We start from the raw sequence: 18,437 nt of genomic DNA on the forward strand, positions 1-18,437 counted from the left end.
TCAGTGACACACTTCCTCCAACAAGGCCACACCTCCAGAAGAGCAGCAGCAGTGGAGTGGAATCAACCAGAACCTAGAGTGCTACAGAGGGCAGAGCTGGAGAAGTGACCCAACCCTGCTGGAGGAGCCCAGAAGATCATGTGTGGATCCCAGACATTGGAACAAGAAGCTGTAAAAAGTTGCCTTGGAGTCCCCAAGATGTTAGAGATGCCAGAGTCATGGGAGACCTACCGAAGAAAGCTGCTAACAGGGGGGAGTAGAAGCAGCTGAGGAGAATGAAGTTTTTTTCTGGTGAATACCAGATCTGCTAGCAGTCAACATGGATGAAAGGAATTGGACATCTTAAGAGCACTTTGACATCAGACGTGGAATCTGGAGTTTGTTCTACTAGCTTTGGCCTTGCTCTGGTCCTGTATTTCCTAACAATGACATTTTGGAATGGCAATGTACATCCTGTCATGATGGAGGTATCTGACCTGCTTTTAGACTGTTAACTGATTAGATTAATCTCAGAAGAGACTTTGCACTTTTTACATTGTTGAGACTGTAATAGACATAGGGACATTTGAAGCTGGACTAAATGTATTTTGCATTATGCTATGACTAGGTATGACCCCCACAGACTCATGTGTTTAAAACAAGCCTCTGGGGGACAGAAGGTGCAATGTGGCAATTTGAATATGCTTAGTCCAGGGAGTGGCACTATTAGGAGGTGTGGCCTTGTTGGAGGAAGTGTGTCACTGAGGGGGTGGGCTTTGAGACCCTCCTCCTAGCTGTCTGGAAGAGTCTTCTGTTTCCCTGCAGAACAAAAGATGTATGCTTGCCTGGACCCTGCCATGCTTCCCGCCTTGATGACTCAACAGTCCTGCCATGGACTGAACCTCTGTACCTGTAAGCCCCAATCAGACGGTGTCCTTTGTAAGCATTACCTTTGTCATGGTGTCTCTTCACAGCAACAGAAACCCTAACTAAAACAAGAACATTTGCTGCTCATGCTCAAGACTCAGGTTCAATTCCCAGTACCCATATGGTAGCTCACTACTGGTCTGCATCTGAGTTCCAGGAGATCCAACGCCTTCTTCTAGCCTCCACAGGCACCAGGCATGCAAGTGGTTATCAGACATACATCCAGGTAAAACATCCATAAACATAACATTTTAAAAATTCTTCATGTACAGATTGCAATTACAATTAAGCATAACTTCTGCAGGAAAATTAAAACCACTTCAGACAAAAACAAACTGGTTCCAACAGAATGGAAAAGGCACAGAAAAAGAGAAAGCAGGAGAAAGGGCAAGGCAACATGTACCTACAGAAAAGTAATAGCTTTCCTCATCATGCGAGGACTTCCAAATAGAAATTTAAAAGTGCTAGCTTTCATCTGCTAAGTCACTAAAACACCCTGAATTATTTAGCAGCAGTTAATTAATCTTTCTTTGCTTTTTCCTAGACAAATGTTAATGTTAAATGTTTGTTTTAGCAAATATCAAAAAATATATAATCATAGTTTGGTAAGGCATCTTAAGGAACAAGATATATATCCCCCTTTATGATGATTCTTTACATAGTGAATAATACAGATATTTGAAACTATTTTTAAGATTTATTTTTATTTTATTCTGTGTATGAGTGTTTGGAAAGCATGTAAGTGCACCACGTGCATGTGCACCACGTGCATGTGTACCGCGTGCATGCATGCAAGGCCTGCAGAGTGCAGAAGAGAGCAGTCAGGTCCCCTCAGCCCCTATCCAAGACTATTCCACGTGCTGAACTATTTAAAGAGACTGTACATCGCTGTACTGAATAGTTCATAAAAAGGAAAAAGAGGTTGGGGCATGCCTGTAATTCCAGCACCTGGGGGCTGAAGCAAAAACACTGCTGGGCGTCCAAGGCTAGCCTGGGATAAACAGCAAAATCTCATTTGAAAACCACCAAAACCATCTATTTAACCCATAATGTACCTGGGTTTTTGTTTCTCTTCTGTTGTTATTGTTTGGGGCAGGTTACCACTATGCCACTGGATGACCGAGCTCTCAGACTGGCCTGCTTCTGTCTCCTCAGTGTCGAGATTAAAGGCACGCACCACTGCAACCACACACCGTGGTTGATTTAAATATTTGTCTGGCTTTGGGACTAATAGCAAAGAAAGGTCTTCTAATCCAAAGGGAGATGGGATCTTTCCTGCTCACAAGGCAAATATTTAGCTCTTACTTTAAAAAAAGAAACAAAAAACAAAAAAAAAAGGTTTGTTTGGTTTAGTTTTGTCTTGTCCATGATGGCCTGGAACTCACACTCCTCCGCCTGCTTGTGTGTGATGCTGCGTCACAAGATGTACAGCCATGCAGCCTGTCCGTACACTTTCAACCTGGTAAGCACTGCTTTCACAACGAGCCCCACAACTACCTAGTCACCTCTGCTTTGTCCCGAAGTTCTAATATTTTAAAACTAACTGCAGATTTGTCACAAACTGCTGAGCATGATGGTACACATCTGTAATCTGAGTGCTAGAGACCAACCTGAGCTACACAGTGAGCCCTTGTGTCTCTCTCTCTCTCTCTCTCTCTCTCTCTCTCTCTCTCTCTCTCTCTCACACACACACACACACACACACACAAGAAAGAGAGGACAGGACAGGACAGGAGAGGACAGAAGAGCGAACCTTGGGGCTACAGAGACAGGTGGCTCAGCAGCTATGAGCACTTGTTGCTCTTGCAGAGCACCCAAGTCTGGATCTCAGCACCCACCCACATGGTGACTCACAACCAACTTCAACTCCAGTTCCAGGGATTGGACACCTTTTTCTCATCTCCTGGGAAGCAGGCACACACAAGATATATACATATACATGCAGGCAAAACACTCATGCATATAAAATAAATATAAATAAAAACTAAAGGCTGGGACGTAGCTCAGTGGTAAAGTACTCACCCAAGTGCAGATGAGCCTGAGCTTCATCTCCAGCACTGAAGAAAAAACTCAGAAACTGCCAGGAGTCCACGGTGGCTCATAAATAATATCAACACTCAGGAGGCAGAGGCACAGACCTAGAGGGTCAGCACTAGCCTCAACTACTTTTTAAAAGAACTAGAGATTGAGTGAGTCAAGGTGGTGGCACATGCCTACAACACCAGCACTCAGGTGACAGAAGGACCAAGTTCAACTGAGCCAGTCTCAGGAAAACCACTCCTGGGGCTAGAGAGATGGCCCAACAGTTAAGAGCACTGGTTGCTCCAGGTTCAGTTCCCAGTACCCACAGAAGTTCACATCCATCCCTAACTCCAATTCCAGTGGACCTGAACCTTGTTTGGCCTCTTCAGGTACCAAGCACACTCGTAGTGTGTAGACTTACACATGGGATATGCAAAATATTCATACACATTAAAGAAAAGTCTTCAGAAAAATTTCAAGCTGTTCCTAATACTATAAAACATAATTTGTCAAGATCAAGACACAGCCAGATGGTAGAACATGCCTAAAAGGCTAGCACAGGGGGCTCGGGGAGAGAGAACTCCAGCTTGAAACCAGCTTAGGACCAGGTCTCCTGCAAGAGCAGCCAGTGCTCTCAAGCCCTGTTTATGTGTTTGTGTGTGATGTGCACGGTCAAAGGCCAGGAAGACACTCAGTTCCCTGGAGCTGGAGTCCCAGGCAGCTGTGAGCAGCCTGACTTGAGTGCTGAGACCCAAACGCATGTCTCTGGAAGAGAGCAGTTAAGTGTTCTTAGCTTCTAAGTCATTTTTCCAGCCTCCTTTTTAACAGCTAAATATATCTGAAAATCAGACGCAGCTGACAGATTTTTTTTATCGTTATGTGTGTATTTCAAGTTCCTGGGCCACTACTATCTTGGAAAAAGAAAAAAACAGGAAAAGCAATACACGAAATGTATTACATGCTTAAGAATGAAGGCACCAGACTCTCAGACATCTGCCTGCCTCTGGGTGGCAAAGTCTGAGTGTTGGGGTTAAAGGCATATGCGCCACCACCAGGCTGGTACTAGACTCTTAAAATAACTTTCTCTTTAAAAACAGGCTCTCATACATCCTAGAATAGCCTTGAACTTAATACACATTGAAGAATGACCCCGGCGCCATCCTCTACTCTGAAAAGGCTAGATGGGTGCCACAACTCCAGACTTACGCACTGTTGTGGGTCAAGTCCACAGCTTCTTGAAAGCTATGTGAGCGCTCTACCAACTGAGCTACATTCCTGACCTTGAAATAGCTTGTGTTTTCTGATTTTTATTTATGTGTACAGATGATCTGCTGTGTGTCTGTGCAGTGTTCCTGGTGCCCACAAAAGCCAGAGGAATACGCCAGATCTGTGGTGGTTTGAATGAGAATGGCCCAGGTTTATATGTTTGAATGGTTGGTCCCTAGTTGGTGGAACTATTTGCAGAAGGATTAAGAGGTGTAGCTTTGTTGGGGGAGGTTTGTTGCTTGTGGTGGGCTTTGAGGTTAAGACCCCAAACCAGGCCCAGTCTCTCGTCTTTGTGCCTGTGGATCAGATGTGAGCTCTTAGCTACTGCTCCAGTGCCAATATGCCCGCCTGCTACCATGTTTCCTGTCATGACAGACATGGACTGACCCTCTGAGACTATAAGCAACTCTCAGTCAAATGCTTTTATATATTGCCTTGGCCATGGTGTCTCTACACACAGTAGAACAGTAACTAAGACAGGATCCCCTGAAATTGGAGTTACAGCTGGTTATGAGCTGGGATCTTCTCTGGAGCAGCCAGTGTCATTAACAACTTTTAATGTAAGATCTCCATTTGAGATTTTGGTACCCTGCAGGCTAGTAAATTCAAACCGGAAACCAGTTCATATTTTCCCCAAAAGTTTTCCTTCCTGTGGCTTCACCAGACCTCGGCTGAGACACTAGTCACCCTGCTGTACAGTTCTAAATGGTGGGTTCACTGATGGTTTGTCTTGTTTCCTTCCTTTTTCTGGACTCAGGTTCTTGCTTTGGAGTTTACACTGGCCTGGAATCCACAATGTTACTGCCTTGGCCTGCTGCCTGCTAGGATTACAGCTGTACCAGCATGTCTGGCTTCATCCACAGTTTTAGGCTTTCTCAGCTGTCTTAGTGGTCCTTCAACAGACTGTTCACTTAAGCCTGGTTCCACTTTCTAGTAGTACATAGACAAAAGGGCGTCTTATTACAGATGATAAAAGATGTTCATCTGAGAAACGGGACAACTAGAGAGTGGTGCTGCCTGGGACCCCAGCACTGCCTCACGTTTGAGTCCAGCCAGCCAGGGCAAGGCTGTCCAGCAAGACTCTGCCTCAGAAGAACAAAACAAAATCAGAGGTTGGGTGTGAGGTGGCTCAAGGGGACAGCATTTGCAACCGAGCCCTGAAAACCTAGTTTTCATCCCTGGAACCCACATGGCAGAAAGTGGTACATGTCTCAAATGTTGCCCTCTGATGCCTGCACGCAAACCACACACATTCAACTCAACAGTAATGGGTACAGTCACCTGGTGAAGAGCAGGAGAGCTCAGGGCAAAGCTGGGTAACATAGGGAGACAGCATCAAACAGCCTCTGAATAACCCCTACTTGCTGAATACACCCGATCTGAACCACTTACACTGAGAAAATACCCTTGTTTGGATTTGCATTCAGCTTTCTGTGTTCTGCTTAAAACAACTAACACCCTCTAAATCACAGCATAACAAAATGAACAGTCTACCTACAACCCCGCCAGCAAATAGTCATCAGGGCTGAGGAGACGGCTCAGTGGTTAAGAGCACTGACTGCTCTTCCAGAGGCCCTGAGCTCAATTCCCAGCAACCACATGGTGGCTCACAACCATCTGTAATGGGATCCGATGTCCTCTTCTGGTGCATCTGAAGAGAGTGACAGTGTACTCACATAAAATAAATAAATCTTAAAAAAAAAAAAAAAAAAAAAAAAAAGCAGTCATCAAGTAGCACAGTGATGCACTTGCTCCCACGACTCAGCTGGCTGAGGCAGGAGGATTAGGATTGAGGCTACACTGAACTACACAGTAAGACCTTGTTGAACAAACAAAAGATCCTCCATGCAGAGTAAAAATCTAAATTGATTCTAATGTTGATCTCCTGTCTCTGTCTGCTTTGAGCTAGCAGCTAATAAGGCCACATTGTAGCAGCATAAAGACGCAGGTAATCCAGGGCTGGCCGCACAGCTCAGCTGAGACTGTTTGCCTCCAGCCTTCACTAGCATCAAGTAGGGATGGGAGAGCAATGCCTCATTAGTGCCATTAAATGCAAAGAGTGGGCTTCCCCAATGACTTCCCAAAGACATTCTGTGGCATTTACAAGCAACTGTCTCATGACAGGACAGAATGAAGGAGCATCGGCTAAACACCGCTATAACGAGATGATGACTAGACGATCTCGATCTTGGGGAGAGTTAAACACTTAGAGCACTGTACAGCAAGCTCACTGCTAATGCTGAATGTATTCAAAGCACCTTTAATGTTTATTTTTCCTTTGCAAATGGCCCTGTAAGTAACAGTTGTTAGACCCATCCCTTGTCCCCACCAGACTTCAGTGAAGGACAACCAACCAAGCATCAGGATGCTCTCTTGAACACCCCAGCTCTGAACACCCTGTGGCTGCCTTGAGGTATGTTCCTAGCACCTACAGCTGCTTGCTGCTTTAATGGGCATTGTCTCAGCCACAAGAGCTTCAACCAGCTGGGGCTGGACATCTGCTGGTCTCACAGGTCTCTAAATGACCCTGTGGCTATTTTCACCCAGGTTAGAAAAGAAGCCCAGCAAGGAGGCCTGGGACTGGTGCAAATGTGGCTTCTCATTTGTGAATTATGCTATGATTGGTGGAAATAAGCCCTTCAGAATGAGGCACTGCCATGTGATTGGTACAGAGTTCTTCATTTACATGAAAGTCTACAACAGAGGCAAACATCAAACATCCTTGCTCCGCCCACACCACACACACACACACACACACACACACACACACACACACCCTTTCTGGTTCTCCCTACTGTCACATCTGGCCCAGTAAAAGGCTTGTCTCCACTGCTGGTGCTGCACACCTATATTCACAGCACTCTAGAGGCTGAGGCAGGAGGACTGACCCAAAGGCTGGAAAATAGAGACAGCATCAACAGGAGGAAGCACTGGTGACACTGAGACGTGAACCTGTACCCACTGAATTGAAAGATGGCACACAGGGTCCTGGAGTGGTCACCTGAACAGATGTCACGCAGTGTGGACAGAACCAGTCGAGCAGGAAACACCGAGTACTCAGGAAAACAGCACCTGAGTAATTTACTCTTCCAGACAGCTTGCCTCTGGGTACCTGTGTCTGGTGAAGCCTAAGAAAAGCAAGGCTATCACAGGAGAGACAGAGGCAGAGGTAAAGGAAGAACAACTGATTGATAATGTCTCTCAAGATTTCAAAGTGATAAACAATTTGGGGTTTTTTCAAACAATTTTTTATTAATTAATTATCTTTTATTTTTATGTTCATGTGGTTGTGAGTTCATGTACACAACACGCATGCAAGATCCCGTAGAACAGAAGAGGGCATCCGATGCCCTGGAACTGGAATTACAGATGAAATTGCCATGTGGGTGCTGGGATTCAAACCTAGGTCCTCTGGAAGAACAGTCAATGCTTTTAATCCCAAATTGGTTTTTGGGAGGGGGGGTGTTGTTTTGTTTTATCTATATTATGTGTATTTATGTCTGTGTGTCTCCCATATTTGTATGGATGCCCACAGAGGCCAGAAGAAGGCAGTAGATCCTCTGGAGCTGGAACTGCCACTCCTCATGGGTGCTAGGAACCAAACTGTGCTTCTAACTGCTGAGCATCTCTCTAGCCCCCAATCTGATATATTTCTCATAGGGTTCTTTCTGTCAGTTTTTAACAAACATAAACACGGAGGGAAGGAAAAAACCTTTGGTTGTTAGTAGTAGGGAGAGAACCCAGACCCTCATGCACGATAGACAAGTGTTTTACCAATGAGCTACATCTACATCACCAGCCTTCTCGTCCAAATAAAATACAACAAAATAAGCTTTTCAGATTGGGTCTCATATAGCTCAAGCTGGCCTTAAACTCCCTATGTAGCCAATGCTGGCCTTGAACGTCCTCTGCCAATACCCTGAGTTCTGGGACCAAAGACACCTTGGTGCCCAGCCCTTTCTAGCCTACTTTTGTCCTTTATCACCAGTTTAGCAGGCTGAGCTCAAAACAAGGACAGCAGAAGCAGCAGCAAGAGGTAGCAGGCTGAAGACAGCAGCAGTGACCCAGTCAGTGGAAGAGGTGCCAACTCTAAAGAAGCAAGTTCAAATACCGTAGGTATGAGGATTGTAAAACTGGCCACTCTCAAGACCTGAGGGTCATGATATCCTGGACCCAAGAGCCCCAAGGCTGTCGCTTAGGGCCAAGACACTGGCACCTAAGGTTTACCCAAGAACCTCCTATTGCTCCTTGCTGAGGTAAGCTGCCCCACACTTGCTGCTGGAAGCTGAGGCTTGTGATTAGCTGTCACCCAATGGTGGTTAAAGCCCAGAGCAACACACCTCAACTAGCCAGCCTAAATTGTCATGGCAATGTCTTCTAAAGCTTAGAGCAACAGGCTCCAGTTTCAGGGCTTAGAGCTACAAGTCTCTGGATCCACCAGATCAACCTCTAAACTGGCACTCAAAGGCTCAGAGCTGTTCTTTGCCTACCCACAATTCCTAGCCAGGTAGCACATTAGGACTGCAGAGTGGTAAGAATGGCACTGAGGATGACTGAGACACTGAGGATTCAGGGCATTAATTAAAAGCAGAATATCAACACTGACAGTTAACCTTTAACTGACAATAAACAGATCTTTGTAGCCTCACCTACGGAAAAAATAAGCAGTATTTTCTGCAATGCGGGTCACAGTCAGGAAATGTAACGATGACTGTGGTATCAGCTAATGTTTATCGTGTGCACTAACATGCATGTACAATTACTGAGGTAACTGTTCCTAGTCACTGAGGTTCCATAGTCACAGGAAATCTGAAACAGGGACGAAGGGTCTAAAGCTAGCACCAGGCCAGCCTTGGTTACATAGAGACTCTAGCTCAAAATTAATTAATGGATTTAATTAATTCTAAAAATGGACAAAAGACTTCAAATTCATTCCTCTGGAGAAAATACAAAAAAAGGCAAACAACACATGATAAAATACTCAACTATGAGCTGAAAAATTAGATGTCTGAGTGCTGAAGAGTACTTACTGCTCTTCTGGGACCCTGGTTCAATTTCCAGGACCCACATGGCAGCCCAAAACTGTAGGTAACTCCAGTTAGGGGATATAGTGCCCTCTTCTCTCTTCTGTTCTCCACAGACTGCTGCACACACATGTAAGCACACACACATATATATGTACATGTACACATATATACATTTTTTTCTGAAAAGATGTTCAGCGTCATTAGTCACTGGAGTATAAATCAGGACCACAACAAGGAGGGCTGGAGAGGCAGCTCAGTGGTTAAGAGCACTGGCTCTTCTTGCAAAGGACCCAGACTTGGGTCTCAGAACCTACATGGCAGCTCACAATCATTCATAATTTGAATTCTCGGGGATGTAATACCCTTTGTTGGCCTCTGTGGGCACCAGGCACACATGATGCATGCAGACCAAACACTCATATACATAACTAGGGCTGGAAGCAGAGTTTGGAAGTCTTTGGCCAACATACATGAAGCTGTGAGTTCGATCCCAAATGTGACATAAACCGGATGAAGTGCACACCTCCAGTGCCAGCACTTAGGTGGAGTCAGGAGGATCAGAAATTCAGTCATCAACAACTGGATCCTAAACTAAAATAACTGAACCCAGCCAGAGCTACACGAGACTCAGTCTTAAAAACGAAACAAAAATCACCCACAAAACCCACATAACAACTTCACACCTAAGATGTCTACAATAACAAGAAAAGTCTGGAGAAGTAGGAAGGATGTGGAGGAATTCAGACCACATGTATGCTGCAACATTAAGTGCTGCCTCTCTGGGACCCCGCATGGTAGCTCCCCAGACCTTAGTACGGAAGTCCTACTCAACCCATCAGTTCCACTCAAGTGCAGCTCCAAAAGGACTGAGAGCAGGCCCTCAGATAGCACAAGTCACAAATGCTCACACCAGAATCCCCAGCTGAAGACAATCTCTCACTGTGTAGCCAGGGCAGACCTAGGGCTTACTAGGTAGACCAGGATGGTCTCAAGAACTTACAGACATCAGTCTGCCTCCCCCGCTGCATGCTGGGATTAAATGAGCCCAGGCCCAGCAGCACTTGTCATAACAGCCAAAGGTAGAATGAACAACGGCCAAAAGAGAGATAAGCGAAATGTGCCATCCATAAAATAGCATTTAGCCACAAAAACGAGTACAATTCTGCCAGAAATTCGTGAACTATAATCAGTACTGGCTTGGTTATAACATCGTTCGATAGGTCTTCATTTCGGGTTTCAGACTGGTTGGTTACTGTCAGCAAAGGCAGGAGGACCACAAGTTTGAATGCAGTCTTGGTTACATGTGGAGAAAAGGAAAATACAACGACACTTCTGTATGAAAGGGCCATGGTGAAACCCATTACGCTGTATACTTCCTTTAAAATTAAAAACAATAATTTTTAAAAATCAGGAAGGATTCTAATTCTGAGGCGCAGAGGTTAAAGAGCACTGGCTGCTCTTGCAGGGGGCCCAGGTTCAGTTCCCAGCACCCACACAGCAGCTCACAACCTTCTATAACTCCGGTCGGTGCCAGGAGTTCTAATACCGTCTTCTGGCCTCCAAGGACACCAGACATGCGCAGCCTGTACAGACTGCATGCAGCCAAAATATCCATATGCATTAAATAAACGAAAAAGATGGAAGGCCTGCAACAGTGTGCCCTAGTACCTGTAACCCTAGTACTGGCCAAACCAGAAGGAAAACTGTTAGCTGAAGGGTAACATATATATATATATATATATACACACACACACACACATATATACATATATACAGGAGGGCAAAACACCTACACACATGAAATAAAAATGAAATTTCAAGGGGCTAGAGAGCAGGCTCGGCAGCCAAGAGCTCTTGTTCTTGTAAAGGACCTGAGTTCAGTTTCTACAGAAGCAGGTGAAGCTCTGAGTTCAAAGCCTCACTGCAAGTTCCAAGCCAGCCAGGACTAACAGTGGGACCCTGTCAGAAAATTAAACTTAATTAACTGAAATATAAATGTAATAGAGCCCTTCTTGATGAGATCCTTGCATAGAGGGTTTGTTCAGAATTCGCAGGTGGGCTCACAAAGCAACTTACTATAAAGGAATAACCAGAGTAAGGAGAAAAGCCACTTGTGTGACACACTAATGCATACTTAGAATCTAAGTAACAGTAGGCCAGCAAGAACCAGCTGTGTGCTAACCACACTGACAAGCTATAATCACAGACCAAGTGGATAATTCAAGGAGAAACAGTGCTCTTGGGTTAAGAGTAGGCTTAAAACAGCAGCAAGCCAATTACTACTCAACAGAACCATGCAGTCAACACAGAAGACACTGCAGGGTTACTAACTGATGTTTTCACTACTACCCACACCAAAGGAACTGATATCAGCAGTGTTTTCAAGTTTAAAAAATTCTTTCACACACACACACACACACACACACACACACACACACACACACACACCCCACTTAACTACAATATATAGTAGTCTTATCCTAAATCTCCTCTTCAGCCCCAACACTCTTTAGCCTAACTAAAGAATGCACACACATATATATTCTCCACTGCAAATAATCGTGTCATTCTTCTGGTTAAATAATGTTTTAAAAAACTCCGTATTACCAGAATTCCAATGTTAACTTAGGGTCTAGGCCAGTAAAAAAGCCTCCTGCAACTGGTGAAAATCCCACAAAACTTCTAATCCACTTGTATCTAACCACAAATTCACCACAGGACACTGGCTACTAAGCTAAGCTACATCTTCACTCTGAGAACGTCTTAAAGGTTTGGAACTTCCACAGGAGGTGAACATCGATGAAGTAGGCTTCAAACCCACTCCTACTAGCCACCGGGCTGCAGTGGACACTTGGCAGTAAATGCTGGCCTCTGGTGAAGCCTCAGTGTCCAGCAAACTAAGACCAAAGGGTTTATAAACCTCCAGTGTGTAAGAGCTCAGGGTCAATTCAACTATCCCACAGCTGACCTGAGCTTCAGAGACCCCTCCACAGGTAAGTGTGGCCTCACTAAGTTCCCAGCCAAAGAGCATATGAATCCAGAGTCACTCTGAGACCCAATAATCATAGGCAAGATGTAGGCATAATTAACCTCCACGGGACATTTAGAAAAAATAAACCGAGAGTCAAGACCATCCTCAGGGACTGTTTGCTATAGCTATTTCAAACTTTATATTTGGTATTATGTGACAACTCAGATCCATGAAAAGAAAGAAATGGAATCAAATGACTTCAGTTTAACTTTCTATTCTATTCAAGCATTCCAGCGAGCTATCACAAATATTTGAAGTAGCTAGGTGCGACAGCATATATCTGTAATCTCAGGATACTGAGGCAGAAGGATTGTCTGGGTTGGCTCAAGTTTCCAGGCCAATCTTGATTACACAGAGGATTTGAGACCAGCCCAACCTAAACAATAAGACCCTGCCTAGAAACTAAACAGACAACAACAATCAAGCACATGTCTGGCAGTGAAATTATTTTCTATTTTCTTTCTTTAATGAGATCATTTTCAATGAATGAACTAAATATAAAAGATCAACAGTAACCAGCAACTGATACGTGTAAAACCTCTGTGAACGAAGAAAAAAATACATCTGAGCAAGCACACTGACAACATCCTACACTACTGACTTGTTTTACAGCCACAACACTCTGAAGACAACACTCACATCTGCATATGTAGATGTAAAGATCTGTGCAGGATAAATGGTTCCTTCTCCATTAGAAAAAGGGACCAAAACATTTCCTTTGAAATCTATTCTACTGCTTGGGTCCTGACAGTATAGGCAAAGTTAGAGAGAAAGCACCACCCCTTATACAGAGTGCTATCTTCAGCCAAGCAGGGAGTAACATTACCATTTGAAATAACTAAACTTTCTCAAAGCAGTACTTGTAGAGATCCCGACAAAGGGCACCTAACTCTGGAAGGGAAAGGTAAGGGCTACCATGAGTTCAAGGTCAACCTGGAAGGCTGAAGTGGGGACGAACCCTTGAAATCCCAGGCAGGCTGCTTTCTGTGAGTTCAAGGTCAGCCTGGTCTACACACTGAGTTCCAGGTCAGCCAGGGCTCCACAGAGAGACCATGTTTCAGAACAAATGAAGCAAACACAAAGCCAACCTGGACTACATACTAAATTCCATTCCACTTTGGGCAACAGACAGAGATCCTGCCTCAAAAACAAATGAGCCAGGTAAGTGGCCCACGCTCGTATCCCAGCCCAGCCCTTGCATAGTAGAGGCAGACAGGAGGATCGGGAATTCAAATCATCTAAGGTGCACTTTTAAGTCCGAGGCCTGTCTGGGCTATGACAACCCAATCTCAAAGGAAAAGGACACTGGGTCATACAGTAATTCTTCACTGTTGTATTGTGTGAGACAGGCCAGTGCTTTAGCCCAGGCTGCCCTTGAACTGCAGGAAGGTCTCATGATCCAGTCCCTGGAGTTCCTGATTGCAGGCACAAACCACAGCACCTTGCTTAATCCAGCAAAATCACTAAAAACTGAAAGTAAGGACTCTAGATATTATTCATAACAGCCCAAAGGCATCAAGCAGCCTAGATGCCCACTGAGGATGGAAAAACAAATTAACAGTGTTACAGGATGCTCTAGTGAACACCTGGGCTCAGCTACTCAGAGAATGAGGCAAGAGGCTTATTTGAACCCAGGAATTCAATGGCTTAGTGCATATGGCCCTAAATTCAATCCTCAGTGCACTGCAGCATGTATGTATGTACATACACACACACACACACACACACACACACACACACACAGAGATAGAAAAATACAGGATCCCATTATCTACAGAATACTGTCCCTCATAGGAACAGGAGGGACACAGTAGAATTACGGTTGACAGAGGCTCTATGGAGACGGTGAAGTTGTTGTTTAGTACACAGTGACCCTTTTCCTTTTGGAAAAAGGAAGTCCAGACAGATGATGGTGTCCGTCCAGCCATGAGAGTATCTCATGCTGCAGTCTGTCCATTTAAAATGGTCAAAATGTCCTATAGCCTAATTCTGGTTTAATAAATAAGTAAGTTTGTAGCTTGTTTATTTGCTTGTTTATTTGAAACAGAGTCTCCCTGTGTAGACCTGACTGAGCTGGATTTATTATTGTTAACACAGCCACAAATAAATAAAACAACCAAGAAAGAATTAACCCTTTGTGGCAAAAATATATTTAAAAAAAAAAAAATGTAAGGTGGCCGACCAGGCATGCTTTGCTGACTAGAGCCCAGATGAATTCCCCAGAAAGTCAGGCCCTCAGTACAAAGGGAATGGACAGGCACCCTTCTACCAACTGCTCTCAGCAGCTAAGAAAGCTGAGCCCTTCTAAGTACAAGGTCTTTTGGTCACGTGATGGAGGGGCTCCGCCTTCCCTCAAACAAAACAAATAGGCGCCTTTCCTTCCAGTCTCCAGTTAAGGCAGCAAGATTGATCTAAGCAGCTGCATTTCTAAGGCAGAAGTGCTCCAAAAGAGCCGGGTCTTTGTCATTCCCTGCTTTCATATGGTGTCTCTGCCATGGGAAACTACAGGTAGCAATTTACAGAAACAGTACATAGGCATTTCTTCCCATACCAATATTGGGTGACTGTTCAGCACCTGGAACACATGAAGCCTTAGCAAAAGAAAACGCCCTGCCCTCCCCTCCCCTCTTGTTATTCACACCTGTAGCCTGATCAACCTCTAAGGATCTGCTGGTGTTTTTGGCCAGTAAACCTATAGCTCCTCCCTCAGGCCCCAGCTGTTTCTCTGTTCTATCCATTCTGGGTTTCCTGCCTATATTTAGCTATAATGCCGGTATCAACAGTGGGATCAACAGGTGCTTGGAGAGCCCTTGAGCACTGAGCAGTTTTCAATTGTTTTCCCAAGTTAATTGGTTCTGGCCCTGCAACTGGCTGCCTTGACTCCTCTAAGTATGAGTACCTCGCACTGCACACTTCAACTAGACTAAACAATAGAAGTGTGATCGCAAGGCAAGCCTCAGTGAGATGTTTTAGCACTATTACCAGAACCCTGGAAGCCTTTAAAACCACAGGAGCAGCAAACTTTTCTAAGAGTCTACAGATGAAATTACAAACCAAGCAGAGCAAAAGCACTGTTTGTTGTCAAGACAGATGTGTGCATGCCTGTAATCGAAACATCTGGAAGGTTAAGGCACAAAGATTAAGGAGAGACTGGGCTATACTACAAGACCATCTCCAGAAGGGGAGAGGAGGCAAGGAGAAAAAAAAAATTAACTATTGTCATAACAGACTCAAGTTCCGACCAGTTCACACTGCTTTATGAACACACAGACAGACAGACACACTGTTTTATAAAGGGTGGATATGCCAGTTCACTCCTCCAATCCCACCAGTTGGGAGATCCTGAGCTACAACATGAAACCTATAAAACTTGTGTCAGTAGAGTAAGGGAGGGTCCGAGGACCTGGCCTGGAGGCACATGTTAATCCGAATGCTCAGGAGTCAGAGGTAGATGGCTCTCTGTGAGTTTGAGGCCAGCCTCGTCTAACAGAGCTCCTAGTCAGCAAGGACTACTGGTAAGACTGCCTCAGAAGAAAGAGAAAAAACACCAGTGAAGAGGAGCATGTGTCTCAGTCAGTTGACAGAGTCCATGCGGCCCTAAATTCCACGCCACAGGAATGTGGCATGGCTGCCTGACTATAATCCCCTATAATCTGGGAGCAGGACTGACAAGTTAAAGAAGCCATGGAAACAGATAGGTCTGGATCCAGCTTCCTTACTCATTCTATGACCCTAACAAATTATTTAAACTCTAAATTTATTTATTTTAGTTTTCTAAACAAGATTTCTCTGTGTAGCCCTGACAACCCTGAAAATCACTCTGTAGACCAGGCTGGCCTCAAACTGCCTGTCTCTGCCTCCCGAGTGCTGGGATGAAAGAGGTTTGCCTACTGCCTGGCTTTTTTTTTTCTCTCTCTCTAATTTTATAAAGAGACTTATATTAAATGTGATGGCTAATTTTTTTTAAAGATTTATTTATTATATATAAGTATACTGTGTCTGTCTTTGACACACCAGAAGAGGGCACCAGATCTCATTACAGATGGTTGTGAGCCACCATGTGGTTGCTGGGAACTGAACTCAGGACCTCTGGAACAGTCAGTGCTCTTAACCGCTGAGCCATCTCTCCAGCCCCACGATGGTTAATTAAATGAGATTATACATGAAAAAGCAATTTTAGCACTTCCCCTAGCCCACTAAAAGGTCAAGAGTCACACATCACCACTGAGGACACTATACTCTCTTCTGGCTTTGACCAGAAGGTGAGGGGTGAGACGGGGCCTCCCATAACTCAAATCCAGGATGATCTCAACAATGTAAGTAAAGAGGGATGCCCTTGAGCTTCTGACCCTCAGGCCTCTACTTCCCAAGTGCTGAGATTACACTCCTACACAGGCACACCTGGTTTCTCACGTGACCCTTGTATAAGAAAAGTACCATTTATCTAGGCATGGCTGCCTCAGCTGCCTGCAACCCCAGAACTGGAGGCTGAGACAGAATTAATTATGAATTCCAGGCCAGCTTGGGTGACAGTGTCTCTAAATTTTTTTTTTTTAAATTTAAATACAATTTAGAGACCTGACAAATGTCTCTAGTGGTTAAGAGTGTGTACTGCTCTTGTGGAGGCTCAGAGTTCTATTCCCAGTACCCGTACCTCAGGAGGCTCAAAACTAACAGACCTCCAGTTCCAGGGAATCCCACCCCCTCTTCTGGCTTCTGGAGGGTCACCGCACTCAAATGCACAAACACTGACACATCATTTAAAAATAATGTTTATTTTTAATGTTTTCACTTATTTTTATTGTTTTGTTTCTCAAGATAGGATTTCTCTGCATAGCCCTGGCTATCCTGGAACTCACACCATAAACCAGGCTGGCCTCGAACTCACAGAGGTCTGCCTGCCTCTGCCTCCTGAGTGCTGGGATTAAAGGCATGCACCATCATCATCCAACTATAAATAAGAATTTTTAGAGGTATATTTCAGATCATAATTTTTGGATATTTATAAGGTAACCTAATGCTGTCTGCTATCAGAAACACAGCTGAAAAACATAAACCCATGACTGCCCAGAATTTTAGTTTAGATGAGTCAGCAAAACTTTATGTCTCACAAATGAAAAGCTTAAGGTACACATCTATGAATGCATAATGATAATTATATCTTCAAAATCAGTGATCTTCTAGTCAGTGCTGAATCAAATTTGGTCTGGAAATCAAAGTACCAAGAAAAATACAAGTCCAGGATAGTAGTGGTTCACATCAGTAATCCTAGCAGCTGGGAGTCTGGGGCAGACTGACCACTTCAAGGCCCACAGAGGTTACACAACAGGTCACGAGCCAGCCTAGGTTACAGATAAAGACTATGACCTTCCCCCCCCCCCCGGGGGTCGGTGAGGGTGGGGGGAATACAAAGTCCATAACCCAGAAATACTTCTTCACAGTACTCCCAAACCATCTTAACTCAAAGCGCAAGAACATTGAGGCAGCTTGATCATTAGGAATCAGCATCACTGAACAATTTCTAAAAACAAACAAACAAACAAAAAAAAAACCCAAATCTCTTCCCCAAGCACAAAGCCAGAATCAGATGGTTTAATGAACATATATCAGCAGGAACATTTCTCAGTGGGAAACGAAAATTCCAACAAAGGACAGACAACTTAAAAAAATTTTTTTAAATCACAGTTACTCATTACTTTTCAGCCCAAACCCCGTAAACTCCGCAGTATCGCTGACCTCACTCATGGTGAAGTATTGTGAAGTGTTTCAATAAATATGGAGAAATTATGTACAGTAGTCTGCTGAGCTGATGGGGAATAAATATTACGGTTTTGCTTTACAATAAAATGAACTATAAATAATAATAATTACCCGGAGACTGGCTTGCATGCCTTAGCAAGGGGTCAAGACTAACCCACTTTCTTTTAAAAAAAAAAAAAAATCCAATCATCTTGGATGAATTAGGAGACTAAGCACCCCTCTAGTACACCTATCCTAGGCTCTGCTTTAATTCAAACCCAAACTCGTATTTCTTTGCCTCTCTTTGCCTTCTCTAGCCCAGTTTTCCTCTCAAATTCCGAAACTGTCCTTCTACCCTTTAAGTCCCATGATGGTACTTGCGTCCTAAGCACCGCTGACACCATGCAGAAGACTTTACACGTGCCCATCTCGCCGCACTTCACATT

General features: G+C 44.3%; 1 protein-coding gene across 1 annotated transcript in view; it reads right to left on the reverse strand.

Moving 5' to 3' along the window:
* SPATS2 (spermatogenesis associated serine rich 2) overlaps positions 1–18,437 on the reverse strand; it is a 65,965-nt gene that overhangs the window by 47,063 nt on the left and 465 nt on the right. The gene's annotated exons all lie outside the window — the stretch shown is intronic.

The sequence above is a fragment of the Micromys minutus genome (genome assembly GCF_963924665.1).
Source record: "Micromys minutus genome assembly, chromosome: 27".
NCBI classification, from domain to species: Eukaryota; Metazoa; Chordata; class Mammalia; order Rodentia; family Muridae; genus Micromys; species Micromys minutus.